Here is a 20,541-nt window from a genome sequence, read left to right as displayed (position 1 = left end):
ACATCTCCATTTTCAGAAGCTCAGAAAAGTTGAAGCCGTTCGCCCGTGCCGGCCACCCGTTGTCCCCAACCCATTGTCCCAACCACACCTACCCCTGTACTATTCTTCATGCCAGGCATCATGGAGGTAACTCTTTGGCCTGTAATCCATTCTCTCTCACATGCCTCACTTAGCATCTCCAAGGTGCTCCCTCAGGAAATCTGGGTGTGTGGAAACGTGAGCTTGCATCAGTGGCTCCCCAGACGGCTCTGAAATGGGGTGCAGTTGTTAGCAAATGAAACTCATCAATAACTAGTAAATGGCCTCTGGTCTCGGGTGGTGCGGGAGCTGGGTGAACTGTGTCTGGCCAATCATAACTCCTTCCTCAGCTGACTCTAGTAAGGCTTAATTAGGAGGAGGTGACATGTTGCTGGTGACCACCAATTGGCAGCAAAGTGTACAAATGAGCAGATGGAGATCCTGTCCCCCATCCAACCATTCTGAGGCAGCTGACTGCCTGCCCAACCCCCCTCCCAGATCTCCTGCTGTCCTCCCTCTTCTCCTGAGCTCCTGGGCTCACTGGCTGTCTTTAGTTTCTCCCTCACTCGTCCTTGGTTTTGGGCCATACTCTTTCCTTAGGGATCTATCTTATGCTTTCCCAGGGGTTGGGTGACATAGGGTGAATTACTTGCCCTCACTGAACACATCTGTTGAATGAGGATAATACCTTTATATTCAGCATAGTTGTGATGATCACGCATGAAAATTTATGTAAAGTACAATTTGCACGGTGCCTGATCTATTGACCAGACTCAGTAAGTGATAGCACAGCAGTGTCTTCCTTTGGAGTCTCAACAAAGTTAGGAACAAGCTTTTTCTTAGGAGTCTGTTTCTTCTCCCCAGAGCTTTCTGACATGGGTATAACCCTCCTTCTCTCATTTCCCCCCAGTCCTCAAGTTCCCCAACATTTTCTCATGGCTCCTTTGATAGGAAAGCCAGCAATGTCTGTTGATATGACTCCTGTCCTGGAGAGGGAGTGGTAGTTCTGAACCAGAGCTGAAGCCTCTCACTGGGAATGCCAGGTTCCAAGGATGCCCTCCATGGCCACAGGGGACACTGACCAGGCCTTGCCTCCTCCCAGAAACCAGGATTTCCAGGCTCTCATTGGAAGGTTCCTTCCAAAGCCTTTCTGGTGTACCCATGAGTAGAGTCAAAACTAACTACTACCTTTGTAGAGACTTCCATTTCAGTAATAGCTACTGGACTAGTCAGAATTCTCCAGAAAAACAGAACATACAAAGCGATATGTATATACAGAGAAACAGATTTATTATAAGGAATTGGCTTACACAGTTATGGGGGCTGGTGAGTCCAAATTCTGCCTGTCGACAAGCAGTTTCAGGATCCAGCAGAGCTGATGGTACAGACGAACTCTGAAGGTAGTTTGACAGAGAATTCTCTCTTGCTCCAGGAGACTGGTCTTTTTGTGCTATTCACGCTCTCAACTGCTTACTCAAAGTTCACTGATTAAATGTAAAACTCATCCAAAAACATCCGCCAAGTTGATATATTAACCACTACAGATAATGGGCATAAGTACTCTTTCCATTGTCTTTCTTGGACAATTCCTATTTTGTTTGTCTTTCTAAACAAGTATATTTTAGGAGGGAGAACAGTTGGAGGGCCATGTGATGTTACTTCCTCTATAATCAAATAAAAGTAATACATATACCCTCCTAGGGGGGTAAAACTCTCTCAACTGTAGAAAGCACTTTTCAGTCACATTCTCAGTGGTGTGGGCCAGGCGTCAATGGGTCAAATATGGCTCATTTTTCAGAGAGGGAAACTGAGGCTTGGTTGAAAGAGGAAGCTTGGCCAAGGTTGTCTTACACAGTACATTTGTTGGTGATACAGGACAGCTGAGTAGATACCCTGGAAGCCAGCCCAGAGTTTTCCCACTCCTTACCTAACATTGGTACAGTTGGCATGTCATGAAGCCAAAATTTGAGCAATTGCTTCAAGTGGGTTTGAGATCCTTTCAATCAAGGGCCTGGAAGGAAAAATTGTGAAAGCTTTTAATATTTAGTAGTTGTCCTGATTAGCTCATCCACCTAAGTTAGCTCTGATTCCTCTTGTCTTTGACTCAGCTATTTTACAGCTCTGTACCGATAGAAATTAAGTTGTAGAAAATGGACAGTAATGCAAATAATTCCGGTCCACAGAAATGCAAATTGAGCCTAATGGGATGCAATCGATTATTGTGAGCGCTTTTGCGTCTTTTTGTCAATTCATTTCAGCTTTCTGTATTTGACTAAAAGTATGTGACCCCGTGAATTTGTATTTGAATTCACTGCAACGTCTACTGGCTTCTTCATCAATTCCTGAGGCAAATAAAATCTTTGGCATATATTCATTTTCTATCTGTAAGAGCATCATGATTATATCCTCTTTTAAAACGCATCATTTAATAAGTCAGTGTAAACCCTACATACACCTCGTCTAGCCACACTGCTCTGTGTTCCCACACCTCACCAAAAGAATAAATGGAAGTTTCTGTGAGCTTCGGAGCGTTCTGGGGAATTAGATGCTTTACAAAGCACCTCCACCTTTTATCATCTCTTTTGATTCCTCCAGTCCACCTGGGAGAGCAGATACCATTCCTAATGCACAAATAGAGAAAATGAAGGCCAGAGAAAAAACACGTTTTATTAAACCAAGATCTTACAGCTCTACGAGGCAGAGCCAGGACGTCGGCCTGTCTTCTCCTAGTCCTCTGCTCATCCTCTCCATAAAGCCACGTCTTCTATTTTGATAAGAAATGCTGCGGACTCAGCCTGGCAACTGGATCCCCGTGAGGGAGAGCTGCTGTTTCAGAAAAAAAAAAAAAAAAAGAGCCAAGAATTTGGATATAACTGAAGTTCTGAGAACTCACAGGTCCATCCCCAGGGATGCTGGTCAGAGTCCTTTTTCATTTTTCCCCTTGAGCACAAAAGCTAGTTTTACATTTTAATGGATTTAATTACTGCATGGAGATCTGAACAGATAGAAAAGGAACAGGCAGGGAGGACACAGTGATGGTCTATTGAGCAGCATTTGAATTAATTTGGAATTTTCATGCCTATGATTAGTGTGGTTATTAGTGTTAATACTTGGAGTTCATGTTAGCAGGGTGTTATTGCGAGTTTGAAGCATTAAAACAAGCCTGATTTCCTAGTATTTGTTTGTTTACTTATTAATCAGTCCATTCATAATTGCTATGGTGCTGACATACAAAACGGCTCCTGCGTTCAACTTCTCAGCTTGACTTAATAAAGGATAATATTGGGTCTCATTTAGTCAGTGTTTAATGCTAATAGATTGTCCTTGTTTATTTTGGTCACTTCCCCACTGTGGGCATTCTCTCTTTTGTCCTCAGACCACCGTGGAGACTCAGATACAGCCTCAGAGCTCCCGGAAAGAGCCTAAGTTAGGGTTTGCGATACCAGATTTCTGTTGACTTGAGCTCCTGGGATGGTCTTGGGAAAGCCGCGCCTCCACTCTGGCCTCCGTTTCCCCTCAATAAACTAAAAGGTTTAAGTGAGATGATCCCTGTTTCCTTTCAGCTCTGTGGTTCAGGGAGCAAATCAAAATGGAGGGGTGACTGGAGTGTGATAGAAATGTGAAGTTGTAACTACGAGAATACCTCTCCTAATGCATTAATTCATCAGTCTGCTGTTTTACTTCGGAGTACATAGGTGCGGATTCATTTTTTTCTTCTTGTTGCTCTGGATGCGTTGTAAATCTCCAATCTGAGGGTTTGTGTCTTTCTTCAACTGTGGAAAATTCTCAGACATTTTCTCACTGAATGTTGACTCTCTCCCTTCTCTTTGAGCCCCTATTAAAAGTTGGCAGACTGCAAAAAAAAAAAAAAAAAACAAAAAAAAAAAAAAGGCAGACTACATTCTGTTAATATCCTAAAATCTTGTCTTCCAGGCACAAGTTCCATCTACTGCTGTGTCTACTCTGCTTTCTGAACCCTCAAGCTTTCAACTTCAATGATTTTTGTTTCTAGAAGCAACATTTGTTTCTTTCTCAAATCTGCCTATTCTTTTTTTTTTTTTTTTTTTTTCACGGAGCTTATTTTTTTTCTTACAGTTCGATCATTCATTGCACATCTTTAGTCATTTTAAGCTTCTCGTGGTCTCCATTTAGATGGCTTTATCCTGACTTCTTGATGTGCAGATCCCCCTGTGTATTGTACATGTTTACTTTGCCTTTCTTTTCTCGTGAATTTTGTGATTTTTTGAGTACAAGCACATGTTCCGTGACGATATGGGAGTGACTTCAATGTAATATAGGTTGTGAAAATATCGCTCTAGAGAAAGCTTTGCATTTGCTTTTGTTGAGTGCCTCAGAGGTATCATGATCCCAGAAACATTTTAATGTAAATCTTGAGGCTTAGGGATTCCTATCACACATAGGTTATATACTCTCTTACTCTAGGTCACTGCAGAATAGGACACATGGAGGCTGTTTTTTTGTTTGGTTGGTTTGGTTTTATTTCTACACAGAATCTCAGCCAAGACAGGTTTCCTGATAATCTCCCTGGGTGGGTGTGGTAAGACTGAATGATGACTACTAAAAATATCCAGGTCCTAATCCCTGCATCTTGTGAATGTTGCCTTATGGCAAAAAAGATTTTATAGATGTATTGAAATCGAGGATCTTGAGATGGGAAGATTATCCTGGATTATCAAACTGGACCCTGAATATGATCACAAATATCATTATAAGAGGAAGACAGAGGGAGATCTGACCGCAGAAAGGAGACTCCAACGTGGCAATGGAAGCAGACATTGGGGTGATGCTTTGAAAGTAAAGGAAGGGGCCACAGACAAAAGAAATCAAGAGATGCAGAAAAGGCTTGGAAAAGGCAAGAAGGCAGATCGTCCCCTAGAGTCTCCGAAGCGAGCACAGTCTTGCTGGCATCTTGAATTTAGACTGACTTCCAGAAGCTCAAGAAAATAAATGTGTTATTTTAAAGCCACTAAGTTGCAGTAATTTGTTGCAGCACTAATGAGAAACAGAGCTGGTTAGCAGAGTTTTTCTGTTCCTCTTGGACTGAGAGCAGTCCTTCAAAGGTCGTCCCAAGAAAACTTGACTGGATTTTCCACGAAGGCAGACAAGGAGGATGTTGTCGATTCAGTCAAGCCAGGCTGGGAAGACACGGAATGACGAGATTCAACAACTCCTATGACTGCAAATCAGCCTTCAGAGGGGGGATACAAAGACATGGTTTCTTGATTCTGAGCCTTTTTTTTACTGACCAAATCAATGTCTTCAAATGATATAACATAGTTGTCAGGGGCAGTGGGATAGAAGTTGGTGTTTTGTTTTCCATTTGTCTTATAATTTGCCATATGAAGAGAAAAAGCATCTTAGGCAAAATATTTACATTCTACACCTCAATTTTCTCATCTTTAAATTAAACTAATAAAAGTGCTTCTCTTATGTTATCATGGCGAGGCTCCCCTTGGATAGGGCATGTCAAATGGCTGGGCGTGTATATGCCTTAGCCTTGCAGATAGACTCAGAGTCCCTGGAGGATCTTGGCCCAGGATTCTTGTCCAAGAACTATGAGGAGAGAATTAAATGACTCAAAAAGATTCATAAGAAGTTTTAAGGGCTCAAAGAGCAACAAAATGAAGTTTTGTCATCACCAAAGCCCTAGAAAACAGAAGATTCTGCTAATTTTGGAAGGAGAAGAGCTGATTTAAAATAGAAGATGCTAATGTGATTGCTATGTTGTTCATTCAACAAACATGCATTTGCAGGGTGGTATCCTATGTAAGGCTAGATGTCAAGTGCTGCGCAGCAGACATCAACAGCCACCGCAGTCATCCCGTTTCTAGCACAACCAATCATGCTGCTGTAACAGTTCACAACATTGCAAGGGAATTTCAGAGGCCTTCTCTGAGGTGGAGAGTCTAGGAACTGCTTGTGAGCATTTTACAGATGGGGAAACTGACCCTCAGGTTTTATAAAGTCAAAGTTGGCTCTCAACCTTGTCTGCTAATTCAATGCCATTGACCCTATATCACAGCTAAGTTGAGATCCCTGACCTCAAAGTGCTTAGAGATAAGACAGACAATCAAAGAGGACAGAGCACTAGAAGGTACATGTGACTACCACAAGATATAAAAAGAGAAACAAATAAGGTCCTTGGGAGACTAAGAAGGCTGTGATATGGAGTGGGGTGGGGTAACCTGGTAAGACAAAACATAAAAGACACGGTGGAGGGACATTAAAACATACACATTTAAAAATCCTTCACCTTCAAAAATAAAAACCAGTAACGCAACAACAACAGAAATGGTTTCTGGCCAGGTCAGCATGTTGTACTACATGTTTTCATTCCATAAGCGATTATTATGTACCTACTATATGTGTAGGGTTGATCACATTGACCCGGAAGTGATGGCATACTGTGGACCAGCCTGATTTAGGGAAAGGAGACCTGTACTCCAGCCCTGACACTGAATGTGGCCTCTGGTTTTTTTGTTTCCCCTTCAGCTTGAGTTTCTGCTTGCATACATCAGGAATCTAAACTTCTCTGCTGCTCTGACATTCTAAATTTGAATAAGGAGGATGTTTATCTACTGCCCTGTCTTTTCTTTCATTATTCATTCTCTCTTTCCTCGGCTTAATAAATTATTTGCCTTCTCTCCCCCCCCCCCCCCCCCCCCCCCCCCCGTCTCTTCCTCCTCCTTCTTTTGAGATGGCTCCTTCCCTGCCCTCCCTCATGGTTATTCTCCTTCTCACGTTCAGGGTCTGCATATTTTCTTCCTCATTACCTAAGTACATGTAAATTGGCCACATTGCTGATGCGGAAGCAATTTTTAAAATTGGTTAAAATGTGCCAACGTCAAACATGACGAATTCTTCCACTTTTGGACTCCTCATGATTTTAATCATCCAAAATCAGCCATTTAAGAAATGACAGCATGAGGTCCAAATTCCCTTAGCATCATTTTTTTTTTTGGTTGGGTTTTGTCCTTTGATGCTGTGTGTGTGCGTGTGCGTGTGTGTGCGTGCGTGCATGCGTGTCTGTGTGTGTGTGTGTGTGTGTTGTGTTCACCAAAGTTGTCACCAGGTTTGGGCATTGTTTAAGTATAACATCGATCACTTATTGTGTGCAACACTGGCTGGGTATGTGGAGAAGGAATAACATTTAGTCTGCAATCCGAATGGGACTTGGGGACTCGGTGGATGAGAGCACGGAGGCACGGTCAGAAATAAAGAGGGAAGCTTTGGCTCCATTATACTGGTGTCTTGGCCCAAGATCCAGGAATGGCTGACTCTTGTCTTCAGCACAAGGTTCCTGGGTGTTGTCGAACACACGGCAAACTAGTATAATGGACACAAAATTACCACCTTGCTTACCACTGAGGCTGGGGCCTGACAATCCCTGATAAGGAGCTGTCTGTTAAATACTGATCTGGAGGGGCGCCTGGGGCTCAGTCAGTTAAGTGTCCGACTTCAGCTCAGGTCATGATCTCACAGTCCGTGAGTTGGAGCCCGGCATCAGGCTCTGTGCTGACAGCTCAGAGCCTGCAGCCTGCTTTGGATTCTGGGTCTCCCTCTCTCTCTGCTACTCCTCTGCTCACACTCTGCCTCTCTCTCTCTCTCTCTCAAAAATAAATAAACATTAAAAAAAATTTTTTTAAATACAGATCTGGAGAACATGAGTTAGGCTTGTTACCTGCCTTTCTAAAAGTGCAAATCTCTATCCTGGGTCTCATATTTTCCAGAATATCTTTGTTAAGAGAAAGAAAGAGAAATGGACCCAAGAGGGACCTTAAACTTGCTTACTCAATCAGCCATGTGTAGGGGCCAAAGACCCACAAAACTGGCCAATCTGGCCTGGGGCCAGGCTTTACCTGAGTTTCAGGTTAAAAAGCCAGAGAGCGCAGCACAGGGTGCTGCTTGTTTAAGGTACAGTGAGTACCACAAGTAAACTGGACTTATTAAACGTCCTGGCTCTGGACAACCAATAAAGTCTCCTGTCTTTGGGGAGGGGGCGGGTAGCTGGGTATAGAGTTTTCTCCACTCCCAAGAGCAGGTGGCACTCCATCAGTGCAGGAGCTCTGGATCCGATGTGGCCTGAATGAGGTCAGGAGGGAAAAAAACTATTCCCTCCTCCCAACTGGACCTTGGAGAAGAGACAGTGCTCATGAGGTGGACAATGCAGGGAGGTGGGGAAGAATGGGCTCAACTTCCCATCAGGTTATATGAGCAGGTTTAGAGAAGTAGGGCAAAGAACTGTATCTGGAGAACATGGTGAGTTACATTTTGGTTTCTGAGTAAATGCTCCAGTGAGCAAAGTGGCTTACCCGAGACAACGCTGTAGAACCAAGGAACAAATAGTCTGGGTTGCCTCTCATTTTACCACGGCTGCAGGCAACTGGTAGCAGGAGGGCTCCAGCAGGTGGCAGAGTACCTGGGAACGGGCTGACCATGAAAGATGGGATTCCTGTCCTTGGGGGAGGGCAGGACAGTGGAAAATGGGAAAAGCACAGCAAGGCCTTTGGGGTGAAATGATGGCTTCAAGGCTGCGTTTGCCCCCTCGCTAGCTCTATGGCTCCGAGCAAGTTATTTAACTTCCCTGACCCTCAGTTTCCTCATCTGAAGAGCAAGGAAAACAATACCTACTTTAAGGTGTTTGTCTAAGGATAGGATGGAATCATCTGTGGCTATAGCATGTGGACATAGTATGTGCTCAGTGAAAAGTGCCAGTATTCTCTCTGCCGTTCATTACAGGCTACAATACAAAATACACTAGTTGCCTGCAACAGAACAGTGATTTCTGAAGTCTAATGCATGTAAGAATCACCTATAGAGTTTGCTAAAAAATGCAGATTCTCAGTCCCATCCTCCTTCAAGAGATTCTGAGGTGGGGCTCTGATATATATGTTTTAGCAAGTCCCCCCACCGCCAGTGATTCTGATAAAGTGGTTCAATGATCACACATCGAGAAGTACTGTATTGGGTTACATTAAAAAAAAATTTTTTTTAATGTTTATTTATTTTTGAGACAGAGGGAGACAGAACATGAGTTTGGGAGGGGCATAGAGAGAGGGAGACACAGAATCTGAAACAGGCTCCGGGCTCTGAGCTGTCAGCACAGAGCCCGATGAGGGGCTCGAACCCACAAACCGTGAGATCATGACCTGAGCCGAAGTCGGACGCTCAACCGACTGAGCCACCCAGGCGCCCCAGCACTGGGTTACATTTTAAGTTTAAAATCTGACTTCTCCTGGTTCATGGCTCTCACAACAGTCCCGGTCAGGCTTCCATTCTAAAGATTTCCAACCACCCTTTCCTTAGCCTCACCTCCATCCCCAAGCACAATAAGCCGCTGCTGTCATTGGCAACACCTTTGGGTGAGATTCCCTAGAGCAGTGGCTCTTAACTTTGGCCCTTAACTATTACAATCACTTGGAGGGCCTTCAACCATCCTGATGTCCAGGCTGCACCAGGACCATCTAAGTCAGATGTCTGGGTGGCTCTCAGCATGAGGTTTTTGGAAGTCCGCCCAGAGATTTCACTGAATAGCTACGTTGAGAACCACTGCCCTTGATCCTCTGCCCTACCTTCCTTTCAGATCCCCTCCACCTGGTTTCCATCCCATGCCTGCTATCTGGATGTTTCCCTTCTTTCAAAATTTTTGGCTGGGTTCACTCAGCCGATTTCCTGGTTTTCTCGTCATTCTTCCTGATCCACTGACGCCTCTCGCCTGGCTCTATTTGGCATTGATGTCCTACCCACCCGCCTCTCTGTTGAAACTTGCATGAAACAACACTGTAGACTTCTGATGGCACTACTTTGCCTTGAGACTGGGGCAAGAGATGGAATCATGCCGCTGTCTTTCAAACTTCTTTGTCATTTTCTTCCGCTGGAGAGTTTTCCCAACCCCCACCTGTTTATCCAGCCAGAGCTCATGCAAAGGCTTCCTATTCTAGGAGGCCACCTTTGATTCTCACAGGCCACAGTAGAAAGACCCTTATGAGAGAATAGCATTGAGACGGTGCGTTATGACAGTCTATCTATATAATGAGAGGGGAGGATGTTACGGTGACAGTAGTCATTAGAGCTTCTTCTGGGAAGGAAACTGCACTTATTTGGAAAAAAAATTACGAGTGCTTGGAGTAGAAGTTTATACTGAGAGGGATATAAAACAGGTCAGAACAACCTTGCTCAAATGTAAGGGCAATTGTTTAATACCCCAGAGAGAAGAAAGGAAGCCCTCCACTCCGTGATGTGACGTGCACCATGATTTCTTTCAAATCCTGAGTAAAATCTATAGATCATTCCAAAATATTTCATAAGAGGTGATTCCTCAGGGCACTGCTATGGGCCCAAGTCCAGGGTATTGAGGGAAAGACACGGACAGAGAGACAAGAAATAAGCAGAAGATTCTAATGGAAGCTTGAGGAAGGGTTTGAGAGTATCACAGGTCATGGAATATGGGTTAAGGGTAGGTTTGACCAGGTATCCAAGGGGCACAGTGGCCTCATCAGCTATCTGGATTCCATTTAGGCATCTTCTCTGCCCACTGAACTGGAAGTTTTCTGATCTTAGGGTCTGTCCCCACAGCCTGTGAACTTTGCTAGTGCCCAGCACAATTCTTGGCACATGGGATGCTCTAAAAAGTGTCTGGAGAATCCACAATACAGAAAGCACATTAATATGGGAGCACCAAGGAATTCATCCTGCCTGTGGCTATTTTGTGGTTCAGACTGAATTCTCCTTTATTCACCACTTAGATGCTATTGAACTTGTTTCTCCAAATGCAGTTGCTCAAAATTTGATTAATTGGAGCTCAAAATGACATTTCAAAATCCCCTCTTCCCAAACACATAGCTCATCAGAAATGCCTCCCACTATTTACAGTTTTGCTTCATTGAAATATGATGATGCCAGGCAGACAGCGATGTGTATTCAGTGGAATTCAATTTTCCTGATCACTGGCTCCATCGATCAGTCTGTTTGCAAAGGGCTGATGCAAGCATCAATTCATCTCTTATGGACAGTGGGTGAGCTGCTCCTACTATTTCTGCATGTGAAGGGGGTTGTTAGACTCTAAAGATGGGATTCTGGAGGATCGCTTTATTATTGCTGTTTTAAGCTTTATTGAGTTCTTATCATGGATCAGGAGTTTTTACTGTTTTCATATTTAATCTTTACAATTGACATTTTGTGGGAGCCGAATCTGGGACCTGGAGAACTTGGGGGGAATTGTCTGTGGTTACAGCATTAGTGATGTGTAGAGTCAGGATTCAAATGCAGTTTTTCATCCTCAATGGGGAAAAACTGAGAACCTTTCCCTACGCTGAGGAACACGACAAGGATGTCCATTCTCACCATTACTATTTAACATGGTACTCGAAGCCTTAGCCTCAGCAATCAGACAACAAAAAGAAATAAAGAGCATCCAAATCAGCAAGGAAGAAGTCAGATTTTCAATATTTGCAGATGACAAGAGACTCTATGTAGAAAACCCGAAAGATTCCACCGAAAAAATTGTTAGAACTGATACGTGAATTTAGCAAAGTTGTAGGATATAAAACCAAAGGGCAGAAATCAGGGGCATTTCTATACACCAAGAGCGGAACTGCAGAAAAAGAAATCAAGGAATCGATCTCATTTACGATTGCACCAAAAACAATAAGATACCTACGTAAAAGATCTGTACTCTGAAAACGATAGACTTATGGAAAAAATTGAAGAGTACATGAAGGAATGGAAAAGCATTCCATGCTCATGGGTTGGAAGAACAAATGCTGTTAAAATGTCGATACTTCCAGGGGTGCCCAGGTGACTTGGTTGGTTAAACATCCAACTCTTGGTTTTGGCTGAGGTCATGATCTCACTGTTTGCGAGTTTGAGCCCTGCATCGGGCTGTGCATTGACAGTGCGGAGCCTGGTTGGGATTCTCTCTCTCCCTCTCTCTCCTCTGCCCCTCTTACATTCTCTCTTTTTCTCTCAAAATAAATAAATAGACTTAAAAAAATCTATACTTCCCAAAGCAATCTACACATCTGATGCAATCCCTATCAAAATACCACCAGCATTCTTCACAGAGCTAGATCAAACAGTCCTAAAATTTGTATGGAACCAGAAAAGACTCTGATTAGCCAAAGCAATCCTGAAAACAAAAAAACAAAACTGGAGGCATCCACGACTCTAGATTTCAAGCTATATGATAAAGCTGTAGTCATCAAAACGGTATGATACTGATACAAAACCAGACACATAGATCAATGAAACAGAACGGATTCCAAAAGTAAGCACCATCCATTTTTGTTAGATTTTCTTGTTAGAGGTTGTCTTGGGGTTTAGGCAGGAGAGGCAGAGAGAGGTGACTGAGAAAGGAATGCAAAATAAGCTGAAGGGAAAGAAGAGTAACTGTGGCTTATTATTCAACGTACTCACTGACTATCAGACCCTTCTGTGATCCCAGTCGTGCCTGTAGAGACAATTGTTACTGCAGCCAGAAGGCCATACATGGCCGTAAGTGTGCCTCTCCTAGATGATGTGGGCTCCTGGCAGGTGCGTGCCTAGCAAAGTGTACTCAGTGTGGCACCCGGACCAGAGGAGCAAGAAGCAAATGCAGTGCTAGAGAGGAAGCCTCTTAAGGGCAGTGCTATACAGCTGGAAGCCCAAGGAAGGAAACTTTGTGGATCCTGAAGGGAAGCCATTTTCTTACTCAGTTTTCCAGAGGGAAGGACCTGGGCATCTGACTCAAACAAAGGGCAGGAAACAAGAAGGAACCACCCAGAATTCCAGTACTCTTGGCAGTTTTGTCAACCTCAATCCACCTCAGGATAAACCTGCACAGCCCGTTCACTTTGCTACACCAGGCAGAGTCAGGAAAATGCTCCCGCAGGACTGCCACAGCTCTGTCAAAGTCCGGGGACAAGGACTTTCAAGTTTCAGGAAACTTTCCTTGTTGCTCATGATTGTGTCCCCAGAAATCTGTTATCTTGTAGCTATCCTCAACGCATGAAATGCATGAAAGATCTCAAAGGGAACCATGGTTTTGATCCCCCAGCAAAGTTTGGGAAAAGTTGAAAGCGGGCTTCTCTTTTCCGGCAATGATTCTAGCTGATATCGAGACCCAAACTGATCAATAATTGCCTTCAATTTCTCTGAAAACTGAACTTTACATTATAAATATCCCCCCCCCCCCCCTTCCCAAGCAGGATAAAGCCATCACTTTCTTTATTAGAAGATCTAGGTGTTTTCATAGTCCTTTGGGTTTGTCTGCATGGCCTGGTTAACAAAGGACAGGATCACATATGAGATGCAGAGCAAACTTGAAATAGGTGGGGCTGGTGCTATTCTTTCCAGTTTGCAGATGAAGAAACTGAGGTTCAGAGAGTCCATGTGGCTTTTCCAAGTTCACACAGCTAGGTAGTGGCAGCCCTGGGATCAGGACTGGTGTTCCAGTGTACGTTCAATGTCATGCTGCGCATTAGAGCTTGACTAGTGTCAACAGCTTATGGCCGCCATCTTGTTTTCCCACTCAACCTTGAATCCCATTCATTTCTCCTGGAAAAAGGAACCAGAATGGGGGCAAACTGCTGTTTTAAATACGATTCGACTCCACTCTGAATAGAGAAACTTGAGGAAGCCGCTCTGACGGGCAGCAAAAGTTCACAGTGGGTTCAGTGTCTGAAAAACCAATACAGATTTCAACACGCAGGTTATGAAGCAAAGTCTCAGATAATCTTTCTAATCCTATTAATGGCTAACTCCTATTCCCAGCTCAGCTGATCAAGTCCAATACATTGCAGGTCAGAACGACCACTCCAGGTCGAATAGTTCATTGTTTTGCTCGCGCTCAGGCCGGATATTTGATTCCTTTTGGACAGCAAGTATCAGAGCTTCAATGTGCGTGCGTGCGTGTGTGTGTGTGTGTGTGTGTGTGTGTGCAATTACATATTTCCAAGCCCTAGTAGTTATAAGGTACATTTTAAAGCAAATACTATAAAAGGTAGCTAGAAACTGATTAATCACCCTGACTGATATTTTGTGTTCCAACTGCAAGAGGGGAGGGGGAGAGAGGGAGAGAGGAAGAGAATAAGGAATAGAAATGTTTGAAAAGAAATGAACAGGCGAACACACACAAGATGAATAATGTCTAAAATTTATCCAGTACACTATAGTTTATAAAACTCATTCACCAACTAACATCTCTACTGTGATTCTCAACACTACCCCATGTATCAAGTAGGCAGAATAAGTATAAACATCAGCATTTTAATAACAAGGAAACAGAAATATAGAGCCAGATCTTGAGTCCTGGGTAGGAACCACAAAACTTTCCACAGAACATTCTGTGGGGTCCAGAACTCTCCCTTACACTGTCATTTCTGCATACATATCAGCCTTTACTTACATAGTACTTACCAGGGTAAGAAACCTTTAGAAGTGCTTTATGTTGACTCAGTTAATACCTAGATGTATGTACTCAGATTCAAAAAGCAACCGAACTCTATTAGTTTCATACAAACCCTCTACAATATAATTCATGATGTGTGTTGGGCAGGAGTGTTGAATACAAACATAAAACAAAACAAAGCAAAGCAAAGCAAAACAAAACAAAACAAAACAAAACAAAACTACCTATTGACTATGTAAATAGTGCAATTTTAAATTATGTGCGCTGCATTTGTACATTAAATACTCTTTCAATATACTTTCTCCCATATGGTTTCTTCTTATCCTCACCAGAGCCCCATGAAGTGGGGGGTATGATCCTGTTTGAAACAGAGGGGAAGCTGAGGCCTTGTCTCCTGGAACTAAGTGACATTTTGACAAGAAGCCACACTTCCTGTGCTCAAGAGGCTATGCAAGCAGATATTCTCCTTGCGGGGCCCTTGTCATTCTATCTGTACCTGCGCCTGGAGCCTCATAAAGAAAGAAGGTGGGTGGGGTAGGAGCTGGGAGACCAACAGCCATTGTCTCCTGTGGAGGCCTGATGGGATGGAATAATTCACAGGATTATTATTATTATTAATTCATGGGATTAATCATGCTTGGTGACCACTCTTAATTCATGGTGACCGCTCTGCTGCCTCCATAGCTGGATGCTGGGACTACCTTACCCAATTCAGCACCCCACAGTGCTGGTGTCTTGGGTTAAGGTGAGGTCACAGATTGTATTCCAGGACTTTAGCGTTCCAACCACCGCTTGGCAAAATGTTCAGCCTTGTCGTTTAATTTTTCACTTTAACAATCATTCATCAAACACTGAAAATGAGCACCATTCCAAGGGCCAGGGACAAAGGTACGCGATTATTTATTTAACTCATACTTACATAACATTCACCATATGCTAGGAACCATCTCATTGCTTTATTAACTAATGTAATTGTCTCTGCACCAGTGTGAGGAAGGTTATTATCCCCGTTTCACAGATGAGAACACTGAGACCTAGAAAGTTCAAGAAACTTGCCTGAGGTCCCACAGCTAGGGACTGGTAGAGCTAGAATGTGAATCCATGCTGTGTTGCTTGAGAATGAATGCTCTTAACTGCGGTCTTTCGAAATCTCTGCCTTAAATATTTTGTTGTCTAGAGAACCGGACAGAAGATGGTCATGGTCATGGGGTAGATTATTATGGTCGTTGTAACAGAGATGTGTGCAAGGTACGTGCAGAAAGAGTTTCAACAGACTACTGCTCCCCACTTCTCCGGTCCTAGCAGCTGCTATCCGTACCTCCTCGCACCCTATTTTCACTAGCTCCCTACTGACATGGTCTCATATCTGACCCCAAAGACCAATCCTATCACTGTAGGGGGGGTGGGGGGAGGTGATTTAAGCTTTCCCATGCCAAGAGCGCAGGGTACCCAGCATCAAGACAGCCTGCTTATGTCCATGACCCCTAACTGGTGTATTTCTGCCTTAATCTTCTGACCAAGCCCCATGCCATATCATTGGTCCATAAATTCGGTCCCTGGCTGGTCCCCCCTTGGCCTCTCTGGAAAGCATACCAATATCTCTCTGTTTCAGATGAACAAGAAAGGGATCTGGCAATAATGTATGAGCCCTGATCGAAGGACAAGATTCGATGCACTTCTCCAGCTACTCAAGTAGGCGGTCCCTTTCCCCACTTACTGCTTCAGGGATATTTCTCCGATGCTTGGACATGGAGGGTGACCTTCCTCAGTCGACAGCCATCAGGCACTTCCCCACTGGAACTTCTAAACCAACCCTTGAGGTCTTGAATGCCTTTCGGACTGCAACTCTGCCTTCTCGCTCCAGTGCCCTCTTCACGTCTACATCTGACGTCCTGAGACTGCTGCCCAATGTCACCACCATTGCCTGACTACGGCAGACACCTCCCTTACCACTCCCCTACCTAATCACATGCCAGGACCACCATCTGTCTCCACACCCTGCACATCCTATGCCTCATTTAGCACAGCCCTCTTCTGCCCTCCGTAACTGTTTCTGTAAGATTATCCCGATGTCTCCTCCAGCAACCTCTGTAATTAGGAGCCAGTTACCAGCAATCTTCACGCTCAGACTGTTTATTTACATCAAAGTCTAGCCATCGGTCTCACCTTATTTTTTGTTTTTAGTTGTTTCGTCTCAAGAAAATCAACCATTCTTGACACTGAAGACACTGTCATTTTTCACTTAGCTTTTCTCTAGAGCCATAAAATAAAAGCTCTGATTGTATAATCAAAGAGAGCAGGAGATGGGGAGGTGGGTCCCAAAGCACTGGGATAAATACATTTGACATTTATTGAGTGTTTAAGTTATGCTAGGCACTCCGCTACGTGTTTGGTTACATTTTATCATCGATCCTTTGCAAAACTCTATTGAAATTGGTGCTTATTATAACCCCTTTGTAAATGAGGAAATGGCGGCATCCAATATTAAGTAATTTGATGGGGTCACACAACTAACAAGTGGCAGAGTCAGTTCTCTGTGTGCTTCGGTTCTAACCAGCAATGTTCTAACTACTTTACTTCTCCTTTCTGAGTCTTGGTTTCCTTACTGTAAAATAAGGGGGTAGAATGGGTGAGAGGACTTCCAAAGTCTCTTTCATATCAAGAAGAATGGAAACCCATCTGTGCAGGTCAGAGTTCAAGGTGGAAATCGTCTCCCTTGCCCTCTGCTTCTTGTGGATCTCTCTGAAGGAGGAACAATATTGTAATCGGGTCTGAAGGTTTGTTCTGTGAAGGGGGGAGCTGGCTCAGTCTGGGGGAGACCCAAAACAACAGATCCCAGAAGGTAATTACATTAGACTCCACAACAGCTTTCCACCAACTGCAACAAATTTAGTCTTATGCATATGAGGAGTCTAATAATTTTTATGAGTGAATAGAGAGTTTGGAATTTAGAAAATTTGTAGCCAAGAGTGATCTGAAGACAGACACAAATTCTGGCTTGGATTTAAACTCAAGTTTCAACAATGCTGAGTAATGAGGTCAATGGACTTCCCCCACCTCCCAAAATCGTAGAGTGGGAACGGCTTGAAAGATATTACCCAATACCTCTATTGTACATATGAGTGAATTGAGGCCGGGAGAGGGTAAAGAGTTGCCTGGTGACTCAATCATAGAACAGTACCCCCCAGCAGTTATCATCATCCCTTGTCATAGTTAGAAAAACTTAAAGGCGCTAAGCTTAATTATTGATGCGTTTACCTTAAGTACTGCATTTCACACAAAAAAGAGGAAGGACTGAAATCTGAATTGCAGCACCACCTGCTCCCCATGAAGATTAAACACCCACAGGGTACCTCTTCCAGTTGAGGCTCTGAAGGAAGGCCCTTCATCTCAAAGGCATTCATTCAGATGGCACTGTGTTTCTTTGCAATCTCAGCATAGGCCTTTGTTTTCGTCAGGACTTCGAAGGATATATTTAAGTGTTAAACTCACTGAAGTTGCTCAACTCTGTCCAATAAAAGGATTGGCCAAGATCAAATTAGCATTCCATCAAGTACTTTAAATACAATACAAGCTACTGGAACCCTGATGACAGGAGGTCTCAGAACTGATAATGTATTGAATTGCCCTTCAAATTAAAATTCTCCCATGCTTAGAAGGGAAGTAGGAGCGGAGATGTGGGTTGGCAAAATCAAGACACTTTGTCTTCGTCAGAGAAGAGGCGGCTGTTTGAAAAGCAATGGCGGGGGGGGGGGGGATTTGTGTGTCAGAGTCAGTCAGAAGAAGTTCCAGAAAAAGTTTCCCAAAGCCAGACTTTATGTAAGATCTTTTGAGATCTCCCCTCGAGGTCCCTGTGAGAAGCTAACGGCGGAGAACACAGAGCAGGACCAGCACTATGGGAACTTCTCTGATGTGCATGCTGACTGGGACCCTGTGGCTGAGAGCTCAAACTGTGTCATCTGCAGGAATGTCAACATCCAGCTCAGCTGAGCTGGTGGATCCAGAACAGGGATCCAGCCTGACAGGTAAGGCGTGAAGTAGGAGCCCGCAGGCAAAAGTGAGGTGATCTCTGGTAAGTTGGTAAGTAAGGCAGCAGGGTGGCATAGTCCCCATGAGCTGCTTGTTTGAGCAGAACCCCCGGACTAACTGGGGGTGGGGAGGAGAGACGGACAGGATCTGGTGCCCCAAGAAGAGGGGAATGGCAAGACACAGGCAGTATCTAGGCTTAGTCAAAATGGCTAGGATTTATACACCTGCAGCCTCGGATGGAAATTGGGGCAGAAAAGTCTATTCGTGTTAACTGAGCAAGCATCGCAGGAAGCAGGTCAGGACTGTAACTTAAGTGAGGGAGCACGCTAGGCTAGCGCCCACCCCGGCATGGTACCTCCCAAGCCCCAGGAGCAGAAACTTCTCTTGGCCTCTCCTGGTCTCTACGCTTGACTCAGGGAAGAGAGGTAGGGGTTTCAATGCCCGCCAGTGCACAAGGGCAAGAAGGCAGGGACTGGAGCTCACACTTAGAAGGTCACTGCTCACCTACACAACAGCTGAAGCATCATAGAAGGGAAGACGGCTAATCTCTGGCAGGGAGGGAATGCAGACACCATTCTCCTGACTTGACCTCACTCTGGGCCTCTTTTTTATCACCTTTTGTTGGGTGACCTGTCAGGCACTCACCAACTCACCTCTGCCAGTGCAGAAATGGCTGCCATCAAGTCAGTGGGTTGTCCCTACCGGGTACCATATTGGTACTTAGTAAAGATACACAATCGCAAAAAAATACAGTCGCAAAGATGTAGTTCCTAAACCCAAGACCGGTATATTTTCAAGGGTGGTATAAATCTTGGGTTTCGGTGCTTGACTTACGAGGAAGAAGAGAGAAGAAAATAAATTAGGGGCCCGGCACAGGATGTTCCCTGTCATTGGCTAGTTGTGAGTCAGCAGTACCTTCTTTTCAAAGATTGCCCTGATCTAAAATGTATCCACTATAAAAACCTCTCATATTTTCTAGCACTGGAGCATTTCTAAAGCATTATGCAGTTCTATGATCGCAACCACTTAGAAACGTGAAATATATTTTAGTATCCTCATTTTGCACTGAAGTTAAAGCTTCAGGCAAAGGAGTCCTTTGTCTATAGCGATGTCAGTAGAAGAGTGTGAGCCCAGACTTGCTCGTGTGTCTTTCAAGTCCCGGAACCTGAGCTTGAGTAAAAGAAAAACTTCACACAGGACCCTTGTTAAAAACGGCAAGACCGACTTTATTGGAGCTGACTGTGGTAGGGGAGAGACTTCAGTTTGTAAACTGAGCTCAACCCCAGCGAACAAGAAACAGGAGGCTTTTTAAATGCTGGGGTGTGCCGAAGGAGAAGTACCAAAGGACACTAAGGGCGGGTGGCCCATGTGCTGAGGCCTCTGTGGCTTTTGTCAAAGTTAGGCTGGCTCCTGCCCACCCACAGAGACGGGGAGGCCCTGGCTCTATCTTCTTGCTGATTGTATTCCAAGGGATGGCTCCCAGGTCCTCGGGACAGATATTTCTGGACTGCAGAAGATACGTCTCAAGGGACGAAGAAAGGATTCACAATTGCAAGTTTTCTAACGTAAATCCTCTAAGAAAAGTGAGGTCAGGGGCTTAGAGTCAGGTATTGGCTAGAACAAATAGTAAATTCTTTTGGCAGCTTTGAGCTTTCTCAGGTGGCCATTTAAAGGGGACTGGAGTTGTTATCCCAGGGATATGGCCTCCAGCTAACAGAAGCCATGCTTAAGCTTGTTCAAGACTCTTGGTGTGGGGGGTGGAGAAAGCCATATGTCCTGAGAGTTTTGCGGTTTTCACTTGTCATCCCTGTGGTCTCTCCATTTCAGTGCTGGATGGAATGGATCTAAGGCTTCTGGCGATGTCTTCCTTATGCCAGCTGTAGAGAGAAGCCCATTCTTATTTTAGAGTCCTGAAAACCCCAAGCCTCATGGAAGATCCATGCCTGCTCTCAATTTCTTACTTTCCTACTAGGGTCCAAGCCAAAGGATTACTTTCTCCTAGGCTAAAAGAAAATATCTACCTGCTTTTCCACCTCATGTCCAAGTAGTACCATTTGTCCTGTAGCTGTTAGACAACCGTAGCCTTG

The 20,541-nt window shown here is 44.2% G+C and overlaps 1 long non-coding RNA gene across 1 annotated transcript; it reads right to left on the bottom strand.

The window, feature by feature from the left end:
* Positions 1 to 1,287: 1,287 nt before the first annotated feature.
* Positions 1,288 to 3,861, bottom strand: LOC123576127. The gene is made up of 2 exons (XR_006701179.1): positions 2,705 to 3,861; positions 1,288 to 2,029 (listed from the first exon to the last, which is right to left on the bottom strand). It is a non-coding gene; the product is annotated as an uncharacterized LOC123576127 (long non-coding RNA).
* Between the last annotated feature and the right edge of the window lie 16,680 nt (positions 3,862 to 20,541).

Source organism: Leopardus geoffroyi, chromosome C2 (assembly GCF_018350155.1).
Source record: "Leopardus geoffroyi isolate Oge1 chromosome C2, O.geoffroyi_Oge1_pat1.0, whole genome shotgun sequence".
Lineage (NCBI taxonomy): Eukaryota > Metazoa > Chordata > Mammalia > Carnivora > Felidae > Leopardus > Leopardus geoffroyi.
Note: the sequence above shows the minus strand (reverse complement) of the source record. Positions and strands in the feature narration are given on the sequence as shown.